The sequence below is a fragment of the Ictidomys tridecemlineatus genome, chromosome 8 (assembly GCF_052094955.1).
Source record: "Ictidomys tridecemlineatus isolate mIctTri1 chromosome 8, mIctTri1.hap1, whole genome shotgun sequence".
Classification (NCBI taxonomy): Eukaryota; Metazoa; Chordata; class Mammalia; order Rodentia; family Sciuridae; genus Ictidomys; species Ictidomys tridecemlineatus.
This window is the reverse complement of record NC_135484.1, coordinates 111,161,065-111,187,036: the sequence shown is the minus strand read 5'-3', so window position 1 is coordinate 111,187,036 and position 25,972 is coordinate 111,161,065. Positions and strand designations below refer to the sequence as shown.

The following is a 25,972-nucleotide window of genomic DNA, read 5'->3' as shown; positions in this document are numbered from 1 at the left end:
CCTTGGGGTCCATCAAAACAGTTTTTATTATAATTAGGTGATTCCTATAAGGGATCCACGGGTTCATTACAAACCATGAATACCTCAGCTCTAATTAGTTTAATTATGTGCCTAAAATAGGTAGCTGCTGAGCACATTAATAGGAAGTAGGATAGGTAGGTATGGAAATGAGGGGGGAAGACTTAGAAGGTTCAGGGACTGCCCAGGAGGATGGGTCCCAACAGGGCCCCATGAGACAGATCTTCTAGATCTTTCTCAGCGGTCCTGTAATCCTATTATGAAACCACCCTGAACTGTTTGTCCTGCTGATCTCCTCCTGGTGTATGGTAGGTCTTCAATGAAAAGACAGGGCTTTGTTCCCTTCCCTTAAGTGGGGGCTGGACTAGGACCTCCTCTGAAAGCAAGATCCGGTTACACAGTCTGGGTCGTGTGATTGATAATTACTCCAACCAGCTTTGAGTGGGGATATAAGATCAAAGTTAACCTTTTGGGAAATATCCCAGAAGGTCTTCCTGCTTGTAGAACTGAACTGGCCAGAACCTGCGATTTGCCCTCCTGGAGCAGCTAGGGAGGGGTAAGCCTTTGTGGGTAGGCAAATAACGAATCAGGAAAAGCTCCGACTTGGCAGTGGGGTGATCTGACTGCCAGTCCTCACTTGCTACAAAAGTATTGCCTAATCTTGGGTCAGTTAAGTTCTCTGCTTTCCTCATATGCCAAAGGGAAAGCTGCCTGTTTTTACCTGTTTCATAACGTGGCAATTGTCAAAAACAAAACAAATTTAAAAAATGCAACCAAACTTGCTGTATTATGAAAATCCAAGATGAAACAAAGTTAAGGAAACTGTCTAGAGCCAGGCACCACCATGGTGCACTCCTGAAATCCCAGCAGCTTGGGGGCGGGGGCGGGGGCTGAGGCAGGAGAATAGGTAGTTCAATGGCAAGATACTAAGCAACTCAGTGAGACCCTGTGTCTAAGTAACACACAAAATAGGGTTGGGGACGTGGCTCAGTGGTCGAGTGTTAGGGTCTGTAAACAAGTCAAGATGGCACCTGGCATTTTGCAGAGGGAGTGGCTTATGAAGTAACGCCAATGTGGAGATTCCTTATTGGTTGACTGCTGTATCTATTTTATGTTAATTAAGATAAGCTGTGTGGAATGTATATATACCCCTCCTGTCCTACAATAAACGGCTCCCACTCCTGATGTATCAATGTACACAAGTTTCTCGTCACCCCCGGTTAGTTTGCTGCAGCCGGACTGCGGCAGTCGAGTCCAATCCCCAGGATCAAAAAAAGAAAAAAACTGGTCTAAGGGTACATAGCTAGAAGTGGCAAGGCTTGAGATTGGAATCTGAAAGTCCAGCTCCAGAATCCAGCTTGAAGCACTATGCTCTGCAAGTGTCCTTGTCCCTAATTGCATTCCTGCACATAGACCCTTTATAAAGTCTCTTCCAGTATCCCTTTGAGTCTCTTATCTTTCCTGCTGTTCTGCACAATATGCTGTTGTCTTCCACAGTGTCACATCACAGTTAAGAGGGGCAGAGGAATACCTAAAAAAACTAGGGTTGAGTTATAAAGAACTTTGTTTTATCAATGCCAAAGCCAAGTTTTAGGTAAATAAATTCTATTATTCTAAATGTAAAATATAATCTGATTTATTAAAAAATAATATTATGGAGTTGAAGTGAATGAGATCAGGAGTTCCAAATTTCTTATATGAAGGCTGAGGTAAATTTTTGGAATTTAGAAGTATTTCAGAGTTTTGAAAAATCATATTGAATATTGTACATATATGAATGCATCTGTGAAAGTGGATGGACACAGCACCTATGACAGAGACTAGAAAAGCCTCCAGGAGTCAATTAAATTTTCTGGAAGAAAACATTCACAACAAGTGATATAGATAATTGTCGCATTTCTCACAACTAAAACACTCAGGGTCACTCCAGGTGAACTGGGCTGCACGAAATAATCACACAGAGACAGAGATTCCTTTTTCTGTGGGTCCTGTGATGGCTCCTCTGATCTTAGGGGTCCATGGAAAGAGATAGCGAGCACTGGCTGAACCCTTTTATGGAGGAGAAGCCACTCAAATAAGGCAGGGGTCAGACATACCTTCTACTTCCCAGGCTGGAACAATGCCCAAGTCACCATGAAATGTAGTGATTGGTCGGAGCCTCTTGCTTCAGGACTGGAAGGCGTGGGTCATTCAGAGCGACTCCCCACAGATAATGTTTACACACTGTTCGCAGCAGAAGGTCATGCCATGCTGACATTGAAGTACAGAAATGCTTTCAGATTTTAGAAGTTGTTTGGATTCTGGAATTACATCCAAAGGACTACAGTCTCAGTAATACAAAACTGAGCCAAAGGGAGTTAAGATCAACTTGTTTCATCAGCAAGAAAGTTGTACACTTTCCTTTTCTACTTCTAGTTCTCTCCCCAGGAAAGATCAAGGTCTACAGCTGTTTTTCTTTGGTCTTGACCTGGAAGATTTTTTTTTTTTTTCCTCTGAAGATGGGTGATGGGGGCAGACTCTGCACCGTGAAACTCCTTGATGCTAAGAACTCAGTTGCTTTGGCCACAGGGTGTGCATCCAGAAACTCCACCTTCTCCACGTTGCTCTGGGCTCAGAAGGCGGCCCTGCAGGGATGAACTTCATCCTATGGCTTCTGAGTTGGTGCCGTGGGGAGACCTGGCAAGAGACCAGAGGGAGGAGAAGAGATGTGGGGGCATCAGGCTTATGGCCCTTTCTTTGGGTGGCTGCGTCTCTCAATGTTATTGCTTCCTTCAAGATGGTTCTCCTGGGCCCGAGACTCAGATTTGTCCCCACAATGCAACCTACCTCAGACCTCGGGCCTCAGCAGCTGCCTACATCTCTGGCCAGCAGCACCCTGGCTGGCCATGCACCACCAGTACTGCCCATTCTGTGCCCAAGGAGCTGCAGAAGCTCAAGGCCAAGACCAGCTTCTCATCGGAGCAAATGGAGCTGCTCCCCTGGAAGTTTAAGCATCTGAGGGGAGACCAGCCCACCATTTACAAGGAGAACTGCAACACGCCGCCCCCCCCAACCTGGAGCGTAGCCAGAGCCCATTCAAAATCAGCCCCGCCTTCTTTAATAAGAATCAGTGGGAGGGGCCCAGAGGCCTGGCTGATTAGAGCAATTTTGAGGACTTCTTGACCTTCGCATCCTAATTTCAGCCTATTGACCACCACGAGCAAGGAAGGGTTCTCTGAGCCGTCTCAGAAGCCGAGATTTCTGTTCCACTTGTAGGACTCCATAGTGACAGCCGCATCATGCTGGAAGAATATTGAAATGTGAAGTGTTTGAGGAGCTTCTGCCATATCCCATACTGAGAAGTGTCAGTGTGCTCCATGGCACATGGGGCCACAAAGGAAGGTGATGTGGGGCAGATGGAACCCCATCAGGTGCACGAGGGGATCACTTTTGAGGACTTCCTGAAAATCTGGCAGGGACTTGACCTCCAGACCAAGATGCACCTTGGCTTCCTTAACATGGAAACCATCACCCTTTGCCACTGACCTGACAGAAGCCACCGTTTGTGAGGGGACAGCCTCCACGTGGCCTGGAACAGCTGAGGCCTGGTGGATAGCCTTTTGCTGCAGGTCCTATAAATAGTCAATGCTCATCATAAATAAAAAGGGACTTCGCCTTTTTATTTATCTGTCTCTAACAATTTAAAAAACAGGTTAATGAAAGGGGAGGAAGATTTACTAATGAAGGAGGAGGAGGTTTGTTAATGAAGGAGGAGGTTTGTTAATGAAGGGGGGGAAGATCCTCCCCACATGGCCCTGTTTCCTCCTGGATGCAGTATAGGATCTCCTCCCCTCGCTCCTTCAGCCTAGGAATGTACACCCCATATCCCAAGCAGACACTCATGTGCAATTACTGCCTCCAGGAGGTCACGCTTTCCCTTGGGGGCTCCCTACACCCAGTTATCACTTTTATCTCACTTTATTAATCTCTCCCCAATTTGAGTGTGTCCTCTGGGTCCTCACAGGACTGGCACAAAAGCCAAGATCAATTAAGAAGTGATAGCAGTTGAACCTATCTCTGCCTATAAGTTGAATTTAAATATTACTTCTAAGAAGTAATTTAATTGACACTTATGCAGAAATAGTATCGTTTAAGAACCATTTGTCTATTAAGGAATGGTTTTATAGAAAAATTATGAACTCAACTTTCTCACTATGGATAATTGATGCTACGCATCTTAAATCCTTCCTGGAAGCATACAGGCATGATGTTGCAAGTCCTAGGGACTTGATGCCATGACTGTGGAAGATGTCTGGGGCTGACCCTCATCCTGCTTGGTTGTAAGGGCAGGACAACAGTACTTGGACCAGGCTGTACTATCCTGTATGGTCTGGGGATGGTGTCCTATATGGGCAGTGTCTCCCACAATCACATTACATTCTTTATCACCACAAGAAAGATAATGCAAGCCTGGCTCAGAGGAGGGGGTCTCTACACATGTGCAGGTTACGTGAATACAAAGACTGATCAGGACTGATGTGCATAAGGGAAGCCTCAGAAGAAAACCATTTGTGCTTCCAGAAGGCCCCCCACTCCTGGAGAGGCTCAGTAGGCCAGGGAACTTGCAACCCTTCCAAGGTGGAGGGGTAGATAGCATAGGGCAGTGATGATGAGCATTAACTCTGGAACCAGGATGCTCAGGGTCAGATGCTATCTCCAGCGCTTACCAGATATGTGGCTCTGACAGGTGAGTATATCCCTCTATGCCTCAGTTTCTTCACAATCAAAGGGGGCAATGGTATCTTTGACTCTTGGGAGTCAGGAGAGAGGAAGGAAGCAATCATTGCCTGCTGGCACAACAACTTTCTGAAGTATCACATGATCTCACTTATATGCTGAATAATTTGAAAAATAAATCAACTACAGAGATGGAGAATGAACTTATATATACCATGGGTAGATTCCACCATGCGGCCAGCGCAATGGTTTCATTAATGAGGTTCTTGGCATAAAAGCTAGCAGAGATCGAAATAAAACACACAGACTCAGTTACCTTATTTCTACTGCCAGGTCCGAGACGGCTCCCCTCTCTGGTTCCCTCCTCTAACCGCCCAGCAGGGCAGCAAGGATTACTCAGGGCTAGCAGGAGAGAGAGAGTGAACACGCCTGGGAGTAGCCTTTTATTGGGGAACAAGAGATTCAGGGGAGAATTCCATCCAATGAAGGTTGAGGGGGGCTGCACTCCAAGGTCAGGGTCAGTGATTGGGCCCCCGGGTCAGTGGTCACGCACACCCCCACATGGATGGGCTCTCTCATCAGGAAAGGGCCGGGAAAGTTCCGACACAGCCAGAGCGCCTCAGACCCTTAACGGGAGCCACCCAATCACGTGTCAGAAATGGCTTCCCACAGGTAGAGAAGAGGAAATGGGAAGATGTAGATCAGAGGATACAAAATCATATACACAATCATAGAATGGAGGATGAACAAGTTTAGAGATTTGATTGCAACATGAGGACTAAGGTAGTAAGATTTTATTAGGCATTTTTAAAATAAGTAGATTTTAGGGATGGTAGGTGTAGCTTGTCTAGTATATGTGAGGACCTGGATTCCATACCTAGTATTTCCAAAAATAATTTAGAAAGTTGGTTTTAGCTGCTCTTGTCACCTTGCCACACACTCAAGAAACTGAAATGATGTATTAACCTGCTTCACTATATGAATCATTCCACTATGTGTCCAGACATGTTATAAACCTCAGATTTTTTTTAAAGGTTGATTGACAGTTCTGGAATCAGTAATTTCCTGTCTGGGCCCAAGGATCCTTTTTTACTTTCAGGACAATTTTTCCCCTGGCACATGGTTCATGATCAATAAATGTGGAGGAACGATGCCCGTACAGGTGTATGCAGGAAAAGAGGTCAAGACATTGGGCTCTGTTTTAACAGAGCATACAGCTCAGCTGTGGAAAGAAAAAAAAATGTATGGCCTAACAAGGTGCTGACTGTGGCCCTCCCCAGCTTATGCAACCAAGGGTCAAAGGGCGAGCTCTGGGGTAACTGCTACATCTCTCCCTGCTCTCACCCCTGATTCTGGCCTCCATTTCAGGAAGAGAAAGTGAAGCCGAGAAAAGCTTATCTATAAGTCAATTGGACCAGTCCCTTCTCTGTTGTTTTGCAAGGATTACCCCTTGGGCACATTGTATTTCCATCTACTTTATTACACTGAAGACTCTAGCTAATATCTCCTTGAAAAGACTTTCCAAAGGCCCCTTTCATGACCTTAGCCTTGTGACAATGAAAGAATAAAAGGGTCCTGGGTGGGGTTGGTGTGCATGCACTCAGCTAACACCCTCCCCCTGGCTCTCTGGAGTTTATGGAGGGTGGATGACTCCACAGCTCAGTTGGTTCTTGCTCTTTGCACTCTGAGGGTTTCTTCCATTCAAGAACTATGCTTTGTAAGCACAGGGGCATGAGCACTGGTGGAAAGCATGCCTGCAGAGGCAGCCTGCACCAACAGGGCATGGACATTGGTGGGTACCTGGTACAGCTTCAGTTTCTCAGGGGATCTAGAAAAATTAAGGCTCCAAAGTATAAAGCCCCTTCTGGCTGCCTTTTTCCCTACCTCCCTTATCTTACTCCACCTGTCATTGTAGCATTCCTCCCAAATAAAGTAGCAGGACTCAAGTACCTGTCTAGGATCTGCTTTTAGAGAAATCCAAACTAAGACAGTTGAATGGAAAGAAAAATATAGTCGGCATTTGCTCTCTCTTACCTCCTATTTACTTTCCTACCCACCCATGGCCACAGAAACTGTCATTCTGAAACTCCCAAGACTATCACGCGTCCAATGATTTTGTCCTCTTGATCTCCTGGTAGCACTTGACTAACCCTTTCCTCCTGGGAAACACGTTTCTCTTTGCTTCTGGAATAGAATTTTTCCCTAGTTTTCCTCTCACTGCTAATATTTCTGCCATGGTCTCATTCAAAGATGCCCTTTCCACTTAAGTATCCATGGCCTCCCAAACTTCACCATAACCCTCTTTCATTCCCCCACCCCCACACTTACCGAGTGGTCCCAGCAACTTCAGTGGCTGTGATGATGAATGCCTGTCAATCCACGTCTTCCACCCAGGCCTGTTTTGAGCTCCTTTCTGCATTTAACTGCTTAACGACGTACAAATCCTTGAAGAGTCCATGGTTTGTCATTCACCTACACCCACCAGCTAAAGTCTTTGTGGTAGGACATTCCCTTCCTCCAAGAAATTGTGCAGAGGAGGAGAGAACAATGAGAAGGCAGAGTTGAGAGCACTTATGGGCTGTTTTTGATAAGCACTCCAACTGAAATCAAAGGTAAAAATACACAAGCCCAGTTTCTAAGACAGAGGAGGAAAAGACAAGGAGGAAGATAGGTTCAGACTCCAAAGCACTTAAAGGCATCAGCAAAGTAAGCCAGATGACTTGCATTTCCACCTTGAGGGGAAGGCAAAATCATTTGCTGTGGGTGTAGTCAAAAAGGGAGATTCAGGGATGGAAATAAAATTTTGGAATGGGTTATCAGTTTGTGTTAAGCTTTCCTTTGCCTAAATCCTAACTTATTTTAGAAAAGCAATTAGCTGATATCTTTGAAAGATTGAAGGCAAACCTGGGTGTAGACAGATATCGCTCCCTGGGCTCAGGAGATCATCCAGATTGTGCTACCTGTGGTTCTCTTGTCCTCCCCAGATCCATGGGTTTCAGCAGCCGTAGTTATCATACTCACACTGTGACATCCAGAGGGAGAGTGTCCCCTAGGGATCCTGCAGGAGAGGAGACACGTGTTTCTCAGAAATCCCTGCATTTGTCTCCTCTGTCTCATGGCCTGACTGGCTTTAAGCCCATCGGTGCCAAGTACCCAAACCTGCCCAAACAGCCTCATTGAGAGAGGGGAAAAGGTACTTCCTTGAAAGTCTGGGAAAGGGGAGAATGGATGCTAGAAGTCCACCAACAAACATCTACACTCTTATCTGAGTAACCCACAAGTAGCAAAGGTCAGAAGATTTGCTAAGGTGTGACTGTGAGGCGAGCCTTCTGATGAGCTTGCAAGAGAGGCATCTATACTGGTTGCAAGCCTCCTTGCTTTAAGATCGGCTCCAGCAGTCCCAGTAGGCAGGGGTGAGAGTGCAGAGTGAGCGATTAGATTGATCCAAAGTTGGAGGTTTTCCAGGTGCACACTCTGTAAGGAGAACTGGGCAAGATTCAAGTCGAGGGTAATAGAGTGTTTGAAGTGATGGATGGAAGAAGAGGAGAATTTGGAAGGGAGCTGATAAAGTGGAGTGGGTTCAGAGACTGAATGTTCAGATGAGCTCAGACGGCTGATGGGGAGGCAGAGACGCCTGGGTGCATACACATGAGCCAGCAGGCGAGGTCTGGTGTGCTGCAAAGAGAAAGAGAAAGCAAATGAGAAAGGAGAAGGGTACAATACTGCCATATAAAACTCGGAGGGACAGTGATAGACAGGGGTTTCCTGGGCTCTATTTTATATATGAAGACATTGCCACATGTGTGGCAAGTTATAAAGGCTTGATAGCAACAAATGTCTCAAAGTCCACACCAGCCTCAGAAATCTGATATTCCTTGATATTTTCCATGCCCCGAGAATCATTTTCTCCAGATGTCAGTCCAGCTGGGTTCTTTAAGTCCAACAGCTATTGGACATCTACCCTCTTGCTTTTGAAATGAAACCTAATAATTCTGAGACTTCCGTTTTCTTTCAGCCAGGGAATCTGAAAAAGGGTTGGGCTATTTTACCCTTTTCTTTCAAAGATGTGTCAGGCCACCTTGGTTCTTAAGACAGAAAAGAATGGATTGGGAGGATGAAGAAATAGATATATTCTATCCACTTTCTAACCAGACTCTTACTCCAGGGCTCAGGATATATGCACAAGATTTCTACATAATAAGCAGGCAGAAGGAATCTAAAGTCCTAGGTTGAATGATTTGCTCAACCACTTACACGCTTGATAAATTGAATCCAATGATCTGAATCAGCAGAGCCTCCGTTTCTACATATGTATGAAGGTATGATAACAGGTTCTGTACCAGGGGCCAGTCTTTTCCCATGGAGGTTCAAACAGAAAATTTTCATATCACATACAAAAATTAAGTTGAGATGAAACATAGGCCTCATTGTAAATACCTTAGGTCTGGCAAGCCACGTGGCCTGTATTAAAACAACTGAATCTGTTTTTGGAGCATCTAAGCAGACACTTAATACCTTAAAATGAGAATGAACTTTTTCCATAAAATTAAAAAAAAATTCATGGCACTGAAGGATTTGACCCACTAAAATATAGAAAGGGTTATGGAGAGGATCTCGTCGCCAGGGTTCCTGGCGTCCCGGTTACCTAACTTTGGCCACTAACTGGACTAATCACTTCTGTGGGCTGAGCTGAACTCTGACTTGTTTCTGGGAAGGTCAGTGGATGTGTCAAAAATGCTAACAAACAGAGCAGACACGATTTCCCTTGTTCATCTTCCCCACACCCGTCCTCAAATGATGTTAGTGACCAAGACCTACTTTGCCAAGTGAAAGATTCTCCACCTGCCACTGCTTCCCAGAGTTAGCTTAGATGCCTGCGCTCCCTGCACCACTGGATAGTGTTGCCTTGAGCCCTCAAATATGACACAAATTACCCCAGATCCATAGAAAATAATTGTGTTAACATACACCAGGACTATAAAAAACAAAACAAAAACAAGTGAACAGATAAACTTGTGCTCCGCTTAGGCCCCATGTAGTAGGGAGACACATTTAAGCCTGGCATATGGTACCATCAAGTCTGACACGAAATACAAGCTAATGTCATTGATAAAGCCACACACATAAGCCTGACAGAAGCTTATCTTTCATTCCCATCATGGCTGGTGCCTTCTGCGGTTGGAGGGTAGGAGGGGTAGAGCCTGTTCCACGCAGCCACTCAGGAATTCAGTCTTCATGTGAGTCCATCATCTTTGCCTAAATACAAGAAATTGCAGATTATGCAGAGTAGGAAAGGGGTGGGAAGAGGAAGGAGGTATGGAGGGTGGTGTGGGGAGATTTCCCTCGATAGGACAATGTCACTGTCATCTGTTTCACTGTCAGATCACATGGCCAAACTGGAGTGCAAAGAGGATTGTGAAGTGTAGTTACACTGTGGGTCTAGACAAAGGCAGGTTTGTTGAATCTCAGAAGGTCAAGGCTCATATGTTCTCTCATATGTGGAAGCTAGAGAAAAAAGGAAAAAGCTGTCGGGAGGAGCAGATTCTCACGAAAATGAGAGAGATCAATGGGAGAAAAGGGATTGGGAGGGAAGTTGGGGGAAGTGCTGGGGAGTCATATTGGCCAATCATTATACTGTGCGCATGTACAATTATGTCAATAAATTCCACCATTATGTGCAACTATAATGTACCAATAAAAAAAAAAAAACATGGGGGGAAAAAAGCAGCAGTCTTGTTGTACATACAGGCAAATGGCCACAGTGGGGATGCGCCATACAACAGGCAGAATGCTCTGAGAATTACGTTTCCCAGTGGACCACTGATGCTATTTCTGCTGGGATGCAATTCTCTATGGGCCTCATTGTTGCAGTAGAGGCTCTTTTTTATGGATTTCTGTACTACAAATGGTCTTGGGAGGTAGAGAGCAGTTTGCCTTCCAGGATAATAAAGACAGTTTCTCAGTGGGGTAGTGGTTAGGCAGGCTTCCTGGCAACCTCTTTAAGGATTCAGGTTTTCAAAGGTTGGGGCTTCTAAGGTGCCCCAAGACCTATAGTATGCTCAGCTCCTACTGCGACCAGGGTAGCACTGCTTCATGGCATTGGTAGGCATCAGGAAGCTCAAACACTGAACTCGTGCTTCCTGCTGTAAGTGATAATGTCCTTTCTCTCTCGCCCCAGCCTTGTGCCTCCTGGAAGCATCATGAAACTGTCAGACTAATGTCCTAACTTGTAAACAATTCTCAAGTCTTTTGAGAATTGCCTGTTTATTATGGTCAAACCTAATACATATCTCTGGCTAGCCAACCATTTTTAACCTATGGGATCCCAAACAGTAGACTTGGTTTAGACTTAAGTTAAAACCCCTTGCTTCAGCTAGATGAAATGATGGAATGGTAACGGTATAAACTTTAAAATCCCCAAGCACATGTAACCTGATGTGAGGGCCTCTACTGGGTGTAATTCTAGTATTCACATCATCTACAAATAAGCAATATGGCCATGGTAAAGATAAGATCTCATTGTATTCACCAAAGTAAAAAGTGCCATTATTTTAGGTGTCACTGAGAACGAAAAAAAGCTACCAATTATGACTAAATGTTCTCTTGTTATTCTATTTTTTTTATTGTATAATTAATGAAAAAGCTTTTTTCTACTTAAGACAGAGAAAGGAAAATTCTACCAAATAAAGTTCGACAAAATGTTCTCTTGCTATTGTGACTTTTTAATTGTATTCTTTATTGAATGAACTCTTGTTCTTAAGACAGATATACAGTATATCAACCCTGCGTACACAAGAGAAATAGCTGTTTCTATTCAACATGATCCTGGAAAGTCTAGCCAGCATACTAAGAAAAAAAAAAAGACAAAACAGACAAATTAGAGAGGAAGAAATACCATTGGCAGACATTATTCACATAGACAGTCCTAAAGAATATAAAAGCTTCCATTAACTTTGCCATACAAGGTGAATTTACAAGTAGATTTTATTTCCATGTGCTAGCAATAAACAATTATTTGGAAAGAAATATCATGTACAATATGACCCAAAATTCCATGAAGGATTTAGAGAGAAATCAAACAGAACATGTAGAAGATTTATGTTCACAACTATAAAACATCAGAGAAGTCAAAGACCTAAATAAACGGAGAGCTAGACTGCATTCATAGATTAGAAGACTCAATATTGTTAAGATGTCAATTTTTTCCAAATTGATCTTTGAATTCAACAGAATCCCTAAATCCCTAGCAGATTTTTTTTTAGACATAGAAGAGCCAATTCTACAATTTATAAAGAGAAGCAAAGCAACAACTAGTCAAAGCAGTTTTAAAAACAAGAACAAAGTTGGAAGACAAACACTCCTTGATTTCTGGATTTACTTTAAAGCTCTTGCAATTGAAATAGCATGGACCGGTAAGAGTAGAGAAATAGATCAATGCAAGTGGATAGAAAATAGACCTACAACTTACATGGTCAATTGATTTTTAATAAAGGGACACTCCTTTCAACAAACAGTAATGAAAGAATTGGACATTAACCCATCACTTGTACCATACAGAAATTAAACAGATGGACTATCGGCCTAGTCGTAAATATCAAATCCCATAAGACTCCTACAGGAAAACTGGAGAAAATCTTTGTGACCTTGGGTTTGGCAGAGGTTTCATAGATGAGATACAAAAATGTATGCCCCATAAAAGAAACAACCTGACAAGTTGGACTTTGTAAAATTTAAGTATTCTGTTCTTTGAAAGACCTTAAAATGAAAAACCAAACTACAGAATGAGACACCATTTGTAAAGCACGTATTCTATAAAGGATACTCAAGATACAGAAAGCTCTCTCATAACTCAAGAAGAGCAACAAACCATTAAAAATGATTTGGAAATTCCATCAAAGAAGATATATGGGTGGTAAAAAAAAACTGATGAAGATGTCCAGCAGGATTAGCTCAGAAAAGCAAATTAAAATTACAAAGATGGGGTAGGGAGAGGAGGTGGTGAATAACAGGTACTAAAGCACAGCTTTTAGGAGTAAATGCTGGTGTTCTATAGCACACTGGGATGACTAATTCACAATAATCTTTATGTATTTTATAAATAACTAGGGGAGGAGCTTGAAAATTCCAAACAAAATGATATAGAAACGTCGGTACACATCATATACGTGTATTGAAATATTACTCTAGCTACAAATATGTATAACTATTACCTGTTAATCAAAAATGTCAAGATAAAAATGGTAATTACCCTAATTTGATTGTTACACAGTGAATGATCACACTGTATCCAGTAAATATGTATAATTAAGTTAGGAACACCATGTAATACCACTACAAACTAACATAATGACTAATTTTTTAAAGCTGACCATACTAAGAGCTAGTGAGGCTTTAGAATACCTGGAATTTTCAATCATCAATGGTGGGAATTCAAAAATGGTGCACACACTTTGGAAAGCAGCTTAGTAGTTTCTTAAAAATTTAAAACTACATTTACCATATGGCTCAGAATCTTACTCCCAAGTGTATGTCCATGAGAAAGGAAATTACATCTTCACACAAAATCCTATGCCTGAACATTTATGAATTTACTCACAATTGCCAGAAACTAGAAACAATCCTCACAGTCTACATTGGGTAGTGAATGGGTAAACAAATCATGGTATAGCTCTATTATACAGTACTAAACAATGATCCAATGATAGATGCAAAAACATAATCTAGGTGTTAGAAGTCAGTTTCAAAAGGCTGCATGACTTTCATGGTTTGGGAATTTGCCCCAAAGCTCATTAAAGGTATGGACCTCAGAGCAAGATGGAGGCTGGGCTTTTAGGCAGTGATGGGATCATAAGGAGTTTGACCTCATCAGTGGTTGAATTCCCTGACAGCTGAATAGACTACTGGGAGGAGGGACTAGTTGGTGGAAGTAGATCTGTGGGGGGTTGTATTCTAGAAGATTCATTTTTCCTGGCTGCCACAGCTTTCCACTATGAAGTTTCCACTTTGGCAACAGCTGACCAGACTCCACCTCTGATACCATGAGCCAAGATAAGTCTTTCCTCCTCTAAGATGTTCTTGAGAGATAATTTGGTTCCAGTGACAAAAAGACAACTAATACGATGACATTATAGAAAAGTTAATAGAGATAGAAACTAGATTGGTGTGGGTAGGGGAGTGACTACAAGGGCATAAGGAAATATCATGGTGCATCTGTGACTATAAATTGTTAAAAATGTACAGACATTTGCATCTACGATGGATGAACTCCACTGTATGTAAGTTATACCTTAATACCAGTGTTTAAGAATGTAAGCCAGGTCTAACTTGTTACTAAAAACTTTCCCATTGAACCTAAGTTCTGGGAACCATTTCCAGGGGGAGTTGATGTTGGTTTTTGTGGAGTCTCGCATTCCTCTGGGTTACTAGGAGCCTTGGTGATATTCTTCAGAGTTCTCCATTATTGTCTGATTTTTTTCTGCCAAAGCTTCTGATGCTCATTCTGTAAATTTTGATGCATTTTACTTATCTAAAAAAATAAAGACATTTTCAGACAATACTCCTTTCTGATGACATACCGGACTACCATAAACCCTCAATGCTTTAGTCAACAGGACACTTACAGGCCATTTCAACAAGTATCTAAGTGTGAGGAGAGACAACAACCGCACCACAGCAGCCTCCGGGCCAGCAGTGATTGGCTGAGTGTCACTTCAGAGCTCTTAATATGAAAAAGGCTCATCTTCAAACTGATGAGGTTTCATTACTGGGAGGGAGCTGGATTCCAAATGCCCTTTGGAAAATCTTGGAGGAAAGTGACATGATAGAATAACTAGTGTTTGAAATTTTACAGAGAATAACTACCTTTTCAATCATTTTAGGTGATGAGGACATCTGGTATGAAATCCAAAACATAAAACAATATAGGGAAAATTATGTTTCCTCCAAGTCCTAATCCATAAAAAACCAAGTTCCCCTCCTCCCGGGGGAACCACTATTTGAGAAAGATTATTCTGGAAACAAGGCAAAGAGGAACAAAAGGCCATATGTCATCTAGGATGCAATAATAGGGGTAGGGGCAATGAAGCAAATTCAGAGTAGGGGAGTATCAAGAATTGTATTAGCTATAAATAAAAGCTATCTAAAAGAGTGACCTAAGTAAATAAAATTGATTTTTTCCCCCCTCAAAGGAAATCTGGGTGGGCCTGGCTGGCTGATGAAGTCTGTTTTAGTACTCAGGATTATGTTATATTTCAGCTGTACCATCCTTAGCATGTTGCTTTCACCTGCAAGTTGCCTCAAGGCTGCAAAATGACTGCTGCTCTGAGCATCACATCTAAGTACCAAAAGGAAAAAAGGAACCAAAACATGTGTTTGCCATCTCCCATATGGCCTAATGTAGATGAACTTTGTCCTTCTCCCGTTTGCTATCTGTACCACATGCTGTTCAGGATGAGCTACATCACTGCTCTTATGGATTTCCTGATTGGTTTAAGCCAATAGGGATCTGTGACAAGAGGTTAGACCATGGGAAGGGAACCCTCTTCCTACAAAATCATCTCTTGTTGACTTTTGACATGAGGGCATCTGTTCAAGGCAGTCTGCCCTATCAGACCCTTTCCGTACTGTTTGAGCATATTCTAAACCTGTGCTATTTGCGATTTCTACATATTCTTGTCTGTTTATATACCACTTCTAAGTTAGACATGATAGCTAAGAGATAAGAGTGGTGGAAACATGAGGTTAAGAGGATAATTGTATAAACTGGGCCTACTGCGCTGACCCCTACGTGTTCTCTTTAAAAAGAATTTACCTGCAGCCCTGCCTTAAAAAAAAAAAAGGATATGTTACATTCCCCAGCAAACCACCTGTCATCTGCAGGAGAAGTGCAGGCCCAAAGACTCCTCCTCGATGATTAGAAGAGCATGTTACCCTGAAGGGGAGCTTTTGTGACCCTTACATAGACCAGATTCTAAGTCTCATGGGGACTGGATAATTAGAAGCAAAGCCCCAACCACAAAATCTGTAAGAACAAGTTCCAGTTAGAACCAGTCAGCATGGACCAAGGTGACTCAGTAACTGTGGGTCTTTTTAATATTATAATAACAACCGAACTCCCCTCCATGGGGTAAGACCCTGTGTCATGAGGACTTGAAAATCTGATGCAATTCTGCCATCAATTGAATGTCAAGAGGTGGACACAGGCAGAGCTCTCTGGAAACTTCCCTGGGACTCCCCCAGTAAAACAGGAAGGTCATGCTGTCTCTTTACCTTTGAGAGAACTCTCTCCCTTTCTCATGACAGTGTCCCTTTTTACCTTTTTTTATATCTAATAGACTCATGGCCTGTTATGCGTAACTCATCTCAAATCCTCCTTGTGTGGTTGCAGAAACTGGTGACTGAGGACATCTACAGTGGCTTGGGCTCCACAGATGGCCTTGCTGTGCAGCATACCGACTTCAGCGAACCATCTGGCAGGAACACCAAGGCAGACCTGTTCCGGGAGACAAGGGACTCCTAAGTTGGCTCAAAGACAATACAGCAGCTTTGCCTAACTTCATTACAACACTTCCCTTTGTTTCTCCTTCACGGGGAACCAAAAATTTAAGGTCTAAAGGGCCTCCAGCCCTTTCCAACTCTTCCCTATTTTCTTTTCCAGTCATTTCCATAAATAAAACCCTTGGACATTTATTCTGATCTTGGCACTTATATTTGGAGTGAGCCAGACTAATACAGTGGCAATTGTAACAGTACCCATCTCATAGCTGTTGAAAGGATACATGAGTCAATTTAGTATGAATATGTTACTGCTCCACAAATCGTGGTAAGTCAGTCCATTTCAGTTATTCCTATTACACAGAACTTGTATTCCATGTCTATTATAGCAGATTAGATAATCCAAAACTCTGCCATTAAAAAACACCATTAAAGTATGATTAAATAAGAAAATAATCTAAATGCATGGCCAAGTTATAAGACAACATAAATCCTAGGGACCAAAATGGAGAGGGAGTGAAACAGCTGTCCTTAGAGGGACTGTTCCCAAGGCCCCAAGGAAGCCTTTGCACATTAAGCCAAGAGCTGTCAAGAACTTTTTCTTCAGAAAAATGTAGGAATGAAAAAAACCAAAGTTATCCCGTCAACCAAGAAGGATCTCAAGGAAGCCTGTTGGTTTTCACTTGTATCTGGACAAAGACAGAGGATGCCCTTTTCCCTGAAAGGAAAAGGGATGTGTGACTAAGAACCCCTAAAAGCTGGTGATATCTGTGACAAAGTGAATGCAAATCCTCTCTGGAGGGACAAAACCTCAGTTCAGGATTTCCAGGGTTCCCTTCCAGGTCTAAAGATAAACTTATAATCCAAAAGTCACAGAATATACAAGGAAATGAATCCACCACGAGTAAGACTTAGCAATGCAAAGAGCAAGGCTAGGTTAACAATAGGGATGGTTGTTTCTCAAAATTTTTAATCTATTTAATTGCTATAATTGGAATTTTGTAAAACGTAAGATTCTCAAAAAGAACCGGATACATTTTAAAAAGTTTCTTAGCCAAGGTTCTACATAAAGCCGAGCCCGAGACAAGTATTAAGGTGGTGATATTTTCTTCCTCACCTTCATCTTACTGGCTTGCAACCCCTGGGTAGAATATAAAAGCCAGTGGGACAGGGAAGATGTGAAGCAATGTGGCGTCATGAGAAGTCATGAGGAGCTGGTCACTTAGGTGTGTTTGCTTAGGGCCTTTCTGAAAAGTTTTCAGAAACATCTGATTAGATGGGAGAAGGGGCAATTTATCTGCTTAGCTTCCTCCTGTTTCACATTTCCCATGGTGCAAACGACTCCCCATGGATACCTTATTCACCCTCTGCCACTCAGGAGGCCAGATCCTATTCCCAGAAGTGGAGGAGCAACTTGGTGCAGACAAGCATGTCCTGTGAGATTCAAGGGTCATGTCATCGCAGGCCTCCAGCCAGTCCAGGGATCTTGGTCAACAAAGCAAGAGTGCCTGCTCACTTTAGCCAGAGTTTGGGAACAGGATGGATTTTGAGAAAAGGGAGGCAGTTTGAAGATAGTTTACGTCTGATGAGCCACCGAGATGAAGAAAAATTTCCTGGTGAATAGATTAATCAGATCCAGATAAAGATGGCATTGAGAAAGGGAAGAGATAACTTTAGAAGTTATTTCTCTGTGCAATAATCTGGGCAAGGAAACAAACCACCACCAACAAAAAGGCAAGAAGATCAGAGAGAAGTGGTTCTTCCACATCCAGCGAGAATTTCAGAAGGTGCAGTGGGCAAGAATCAGATTACATCGATAAAGGATATGGGTCCTTCGATTCAGCTTCTATGTGACATTTTTGACGTTCAAGGGCATCTTTTAGGCATAGGGAAGATCACTTGGTTGGGTTTGATTTGTTTTATTAAAAAATATTTTTTCAAATGCCAGTTTCCTTAATTCCTAGATTAATCAAATTTTATGCAATTTTTAACCCAGTAAGTTTTATATAAATTATTTTCAGGAAGCCTTTAATATAAATTGGACTGATTACTTAAGTTTACTTAATCAAATTCCCTTGAGTTGAACAGACTAATTTCCTTTAAACACTTTAAAAACATTTGTAAATTTAATATTCAGTTTTTCTTTACAAAGTTAAAATGCCTAAACTTATGAATCAAGAAATTAATCCTTCCCATGTTATTAAGCAACTCTTAAAATGGTTAAAGGAACTTATTAAACAGTGATTATAAATTAAATCACTTCCTCTTATCGTTCAACTTCAAGTCAAGCATACATTTAATTTGAAATCACAAGCCAATCTGTCATTTACTTTAATATGCCAAATTCAATTATATTTTACAAGCATTTTAAATACCCAACATTGCAGAGATTATCTTGAATGTAACACAAGCTAGTTAATGCCATGGGTTTGATATGCTTCATGATTTCTATAGTTCTGGGGTTAAAAGATACTTAACCCATTAAGCTTTACTGTAACTTTAGGTTATTGAGACAGTAAGTCACAATGACTGATTTTCACCAGAAGCAAGTTGGAATTTCTTATTGGTTAGAGAGATTTAATACAGGGTTATCAGGTCCAGAGCTTCCCATGTCCAAAGTGATTCTTCCCATAGTGCAGATTGACATATCTAGTTTTTGACATGTCTAGATTATAGGAGACCCCCTAGGACATCTTCAGATGGGGTTGGCGTCTCCTGTCTAAATTATACCATTAGGTAACAATGTAAGCTTTCAGTTTCTTGATTTGAGGTATCTGAATTTTGCAATCCCCTCCATTAACTTCGTTACTGATTGGCTGAACTATTTTTTCTCCCGAAAAAATATTTGGAGAATCCCAGCAGACTGTTCTTTGGCTGGATACACACTGGTATGCAGAACACAAGGAAAAAAGTCTTAAACCCCCCAATAGATTATCAGATTGGAGTGATAAATAGCAGATTTCTAACCAACACTTAAGTATCTTTAAGTGCTGAGAATAATGAACCTATAAAATTTTATACCCAGTCAAGCTATCATTTGGGAATAAGGAACAAGTTATTTTCAGAAACCAGACTAGATTTACTAGGCTCTTATTGGGGGGAAAAAAAAACCTGAACTACATGGATCCTTCACTATGAAGACTCTTGCCATTTGCTCTCTGCAACTTGGGAATGAAATGGATTTGCAATAACATGTTACACATTTCTGTATTAACGCCAAATACATTATCCAATCCGGGAACCAAAGGTTTATGAGATGAGGAAGATTTACAGTCAAGATCAAAAGAAATGAAACTCAAGAAGGAATGGAAAGGAAATTGAAGAAATTGAATCTAAGTGACCACTGATTGTTTAAAAAAATAAGTCACTCTTTGGAAGTTTATACCAAGTAGAAATACAATGTACACCAACAAGCATAAAAAGTTCAACAAGTGATGTGTTCAAATTTGGGCAGTGAGGAGGAGGAGATTAGAATGTAGATACTGTTGATACAGTACCAGATCCTCTCAGCCCACCCAAGTTCACTGCAGTTGTAGGAGTTTTCATAAAGCTGACAGCTACTGTTTATACTTGACTCTTCTATGTAGGATGCCTTTCTCCTGTATCAAACTTGCTTTTCTTCAACAGCTGCAGCCTAAAAAGTTTGGGGGAGTTCACTTCCAGGGGTACTTTCAAGCAATGGAGTAGTCAATGGCTAAGATGTCCGACTTCCTTATCCCCTGCTGGGAGAATTGTCAGGCACATTGTTCTGGATTGCTCTGGGGGTTGTGCTCCAGTTGCCCACAATACTGAGTAACCTGATCACAGCGGCTCCCTGGGTTGGTTCTGTCTCACTTTCCCAGGGCTTCATTTGTGTTTCATTTGTGACATCACTTTGCAAATGCTAGTTCCAAAGTACTTGTTTGAAGGGCAGCTTTTCAAAGAATCCAAACGATATACTAATTAGCTTTAAAATTTTAATTCAGACATGCCTGCTACAATTTGAAGAACAATTACTAAAATGATGGATAGAATGTGTAACTTCCAAACAAGGTTAGAAGGGGGAAAAAAGCCCCAAGTTAATAAAGACGAGAAAGGAGTGGAGGGGAAGAAATGAACTTCACAAAGGGTGGATTATTATATTTTAGACTGAGATGACAAGAATATACCTAGATTTTTATGCTACCAAGAAAAAAGCTCCTCATTACAACATGAATTATAAGCATTCTAATTTCAAAGATTAAAATGTGTCTCATAATTGATGAAATTTGGTGGTACAAAGAAATATTCTAGAAATATACTCAATAATCATAATTAATACCGACGGGCTAAGTCATTTAAAATATCAGATTGTCTAATTGGCTTATACTTAAAAGATTAGCTGTATGCTGTTCATAAGTGATTACTTCAAGCATGAAAGGTCACACATAAAAGAATGTGAAGATAATACTATGCAAATACTAACCGAAACAAAGCAAGCGTAACTATCTCAAAATGAAAGACTTTCTAGAAACTTTTGCATAAGGTTTAGTCCCGAATAATAAAATTCATAGGCAGATATGACATTTCTAATCACTATGTACCTAAAAGTCTCAAAGTATACCAGTAAGACAAAAAGGGAAAATGTCAAATGTCTGCAATGGAAGAGTTTTGTTAAAAAAACTTAAATTTTGGTAGATCAATAAAAAAATAAATCCTTGGAAGATGTTAATAACTGATAAAGTGAATATATTTTAAAACTTGGGGATTAAGTTTCAATGTAAACTTTATTCAAACACATGGGACAATTTTGAAAAAAAATTCACGTAAGAAACTGCAAATCCTCACACATATTCAAAGAATCAATATACAGATTATCTGACTGAAGTACAATTGGGTTAGAAAGCACACGAAAATATTAATACATGAAATTTTAAAGCATTGCCAAGTTGTTCTTGGGTCAAACATGTTTTAAGGAACCTTAGGAAATATCTCGAATAATGAAAATCTACATATCAAAATTCATAAGGGACAGCTAAAGCAGTATTTGAGAAATTTATAGTCTCATTCTAATTTCTTGAATAATGAACTCAAATTTTCACACTTCAAGCATGAGAACAGAGTCCAAAGGTAATTAAGTTGAGGACAATAAAGATAAGACCAACAATTGTGATAGCTGCATTAGTAGACTCAATTCCTCACTCTGTTAGGATTACTTTATACACCTGCACCTTTGACCCACATAGATACTGCATGGAAGGAACTGCCAAGTTCTCCGGTGGAATGTAGTAGTTTCCTGTCCCACTGAACGGGGCAGGAGTCAACAGAATGCTGATAAATCCAACAGCAGCAGGGGACTGGTCCGACATCTGCTTATGCAGGTCAGCTTGGCGTCTTGCGTGTTCGCTGTTCAACAGAAGATCATGCCCCAAGTCCAAGGAGAAAAAGACCCAAATAGGACCTCCAACTTGGTGCCTTGAGCCCACATTTCAGCCTAGCCCAGCCAAGTACAGGTGATTCACCACCTTTAGTAAGAAATGTTTAGTTAGATTGAGTCTTAGCACTGTCATGCAGCATTATTGCAGCAATATCCAATTCTCTAGTCAAAATATGTAATAGGACATCAAACCTAAAATATCTTTTGAAGAGACAATTGCAGACTTTTGCCAGAAATGGAGTGGAAGAGAAAGAACTAGAGCAAGAGGAACAAAGGACCCCACCCAATGATGAGTCTTCTCTGGAAGAGTCATCTAAAGTCCCATGTCAGGGGTCTTTAGAGTGAAAGAATGCCTTGGACAATGTGCTAATAAGTTTGAAGACAAATAAAATGGACGATGTCCTAGAGAAGACAGCTTATTGAAATGGGTTGGGAAAAAAAGTAGAAAGTCTGAATAGAAAGTGACTATTTCTTAAATGAATTAGTAATTTGGCTTCTAATACAATAGGTGGAATAAATATTAGACAACCACTCTACTCCATGCAAACACTACAGAAAAAACCCTGTAGCCTCACACCCTAGTTCTCATGACTTTTTCCTTTTTAAATCCCACTGGATAGTTTTTACTATTTCCACAAGGTCAGTGGAAATCATGTGGGAGTCTACACCTCCATGTCCACCCAAGACTAATGCTGTGATGGTCTGAGGAGGCCTCACGGGGTTGGGATTTTCACCATCACCTCTACCCCATGGTGGTACTGGGGACCCCCTGGGGCACCGAAAGCCATTTTGTCTGTCAGTCTTACTCCTTCCCCTTCCAAGGGAGTGGCCTGTGGGAGCCAGAATTCCCACCCTTGCCCAACAGCCATGGGGAGGCCTCCCTCCCAAGTGTCCATGAGGGCCAAATGGAAACTTGAACTTCTACCTCCATCAAGCGTAACTCTTTCCCCTACCTGAACAGGGTCAGAGGAAGCCAGATGAACAGAGGGTTGAATTAGATCTGAGTCTCATGACATAAGATCCCAAGTGTTCAGAATTCAATCCAAAAAATCATTCCCAGAGCGCCTCACACTGAATGAAAGAGACAATAAATGCTCTTACCAATATAAGAGAGATGTTAGGGTTCCCTGAGAAAGCGCTTGAAGAAGTAAAAAATAATTAGATAAAAAGCAAATTGCCCATTTATAGTTAAGGACTTGAATAGACATTTCTCCATGGAAGATATGCAAATGGTCAATAAGCACACAAGGAGATACCCAACACCACTGATTTGGGAAATATAAATTAAAACCAAAGTGAGATACTACTCCACTGTCATTAGGATCGATACTACTGTATTGACAAGGATGCACTATCTACACTCTGGATGGGAAGGTGAAATGGTACTTCCATGGTGGAAAAATATGGTGGTTCTTCAAAAACGAAGCCAAAGAAGACTTACTACATCACGCAGCAATTCTATGCCTCAAAAGAAATTAAAGTAAGGTCTCAAAGGTATTTGTGTCTTTTATAGCAGCATTATTCACGATGGCTAGAAATATGAAAGCAACTGTTTAACAGATAAACAAATGTGGGATGGAATATTGCTAAGCGAAGAAAGTCACTCCCGCAAGACTATATGCCAAATGTTTTGATTAGTGGACACCGATCTATGATGGGGGGGCATGGAAAGAATGGGGCAACTTTGGGTTGGGCAAAGGGGAGGTGGGGAGTGGTTATGGAGGTGGGAAATATGGTGGAATGTGATGGACAGCATTACCCTAGGTACCTGTATGATTGCACAAATGGTGTATCTCTACATCGTGTAGAACCAGAATTGAAATGTTGTGCTTCATGTACGATAGTCATGACCGAATGCATTTCAGTTTAAGTAGAACAAAGAAATGAGAAATAAGAGTAACATAATAAATAAAATTCCTATGGAAAAATAGACCAGAATAGTCAAAGCAATCCCAAGTAAAAGGATAAAAGTTGGATAAAAATCACACTACAGAGATGTAAAGATAACAGCCTGGTACTGTTATTTAAAAAAGATACATAGACCAGTGGAATATAATAGAAACAAATTCACGTATCAAAAACAGACATTGGAGAAAAAAGACAGCTTCTTTAGCAAACAAAGATGGAAAAATTGGATATCCATAAGTTTAAGAATGATAGTAAATCCCTTTCTCACACCCTTCACAAAAGTCAATCCCAAATGGATCAAAGATCTAGATATTAGACCAATAAATGGGATGACATTAAAGTTTTTTCAAAAGAAATTACAGCATCAAGAGACAGCTTATGGAAAGGAAAAAAATCTTTGCCAGCTACTCTTCCAAAAGAGGATTAATATCTAGAGTATATAAATAATAAAAAGGAACCCATTCAATAGGCAAATGAACTGAACAGACAATTCTCAAAAGAAATACAGATGGCCAACAATTATATGAAAAAACATGTTCAACATCCTTAGTCTATTAGGGAAATGCAAATCAATACTAGAGATTCCATCTAGCTCTAGTCAGAATCACAATGACCAAGAATACTAGTAACAACTGCTGCAGAGTACATAGGCAAAGAGAAACTTACACACTGTTAGAATTGTACGTTAGTACAGCCACTGTAGAAAAATCAGTATGGAAGTTCTTCACTGACCCAGCTACATCATTCCTTGGAAGTTGTCCAGGAAAATTAAAGTCAGCATACTATATAGCCATTTATGCATGTACATTCACAATAGTCAAGCTATGGAACCAGCCTAGGTATCCATCAACAGATGCACAGGTGAAGAAAAATGTCTCACACACATTGGAGTTATATTCAGTCATGAATAAAATTATGCCATTTTGCAGGAAAATGGATGGAACTGGAAAGTGTCTTATTAAGCAAAATAAGCCAGTCTCAAAAAAAAAAAAAAGGTCATACGTTTTCTCATCTTATGTGGAAGTTAGAATAAAGGGAAAACAGAGGAGTCTCATGAAAACAAGGGAGTGGAGGAGGAGGCCTGGGGAGGAAGAAAAGAGGAGATACTGAGTAATGAAACTGAATAAAATGTTATGTACAAGCATAAGTTTGTCAATACATTCCACTATTATATATAAAAAAGCAGACAATTGAGCTGGTGGCACTTCCTGGTGCTTTGAAAAGCACTTTAGGAGGCAGAGGCAGGAGGATTGTGAGTTCAAAGCCAGCCTCAGCAATGGAGAGGCGCTAAGCAACTCAGCAAGACTGTCTCTAAATAAAATGCAGAGTAGGGCTGGGGATGTTGAGAAACTGATGTGACTCCATTTTTGAAAAACCAGCCTCTACCTCATAACAAGGCCTGTCCAAAGGGGGAAATGAGAATCTGAGCTGACCCTTGTTCTTGGAAAACCCACAGAGTGTTCCTAGGCACATAGCTACCCTGCTGAGTCATTTGTCCATGAATAATGGGAAAAGCCTTCGGAGCCAGATATCTCCAGATATCCCCAACTGCAGTGCCAGATATCCTCGACTCAGTAATGCAAGTTTCTGGAAAGACCAAAGAATGTTTGAGGCCCAAGTTCTGACCATAATGACACGCAAAAACCAATCAGCATGAGACAAGGAAGCTATCTGGAATGCCAGGCAGCCCGCCCAGTAGTCCCAGTGAAAACATGTTAAGAAATCGTGTGGTTTAGCACGTACACCCCTCAAGACTTGAACTAACCAATCACCCCCTTCCCAACTTATTCCTGCCACGAATGTACTAATCATTGTACTAATCAATGCTAAGAGTTGTTGATTTTCCTTCGGTATGGAATGATTTGCTGTGTGATGTTTAGAGTATCCCCAAAACAAAATCTCAGTCTCACAACCATTTCCGAAGCAACAGTCCCGAGGAGCGAGTCCAGGCTGGAGCTTGTAATAAAGACTCTTGTGTGATTGCATTGAATTCGGCTCCTGGAGGTCTACTGGGGTCCCAGGAATCTGGCATAACAATGTGGCTCAGTGGTTAAGTGTCTGAGTTCATCCCTGATACCAAAAAAGAAAATGAGAAATGAACTTACTTGAAAAAATTGCAAGGAGATATAAAAATGAACCCAATAGAAATCTTTAAAATACAATAAATTAGTTCTAATTGAAAACTCATCTTGCTATTAATTCCTTGAATCGGTAAACTTTAAGGTAGATTAGAAATGATGCAGTATAAATAGTAAATAAATTTTGATAGCCTTGGGACTTGTGGGACTATAAAAAATATCCACTACCTATATCATTAGTGTTTCATATGGGAAGGGGAAGGAAATTTACCTGAATAATGCCCCAAAATTCCACAGGTTTGGCAAAAAGAGAACTACAGATTCAAGAAGCTCAGAAAACTCCAAGTAGAGTGAACCTAAAGAA

General features: G+C 41.1%; 1 pseudogene; it reads left to right on the top strand.

The window, feature by feature from the left end:
- The first annotated feature begins 2,503 nt into the window (after positions 1–2,503).
- On the top strand, positions 2,504–3,549 carry LOC110597500 (calcineurin B homologous protein 3 pseudogene; annotated as a pseudogene).
- The last annotated feature ends 22,423 nt before the right edge of the window (positions 3,550–25,972 follow it).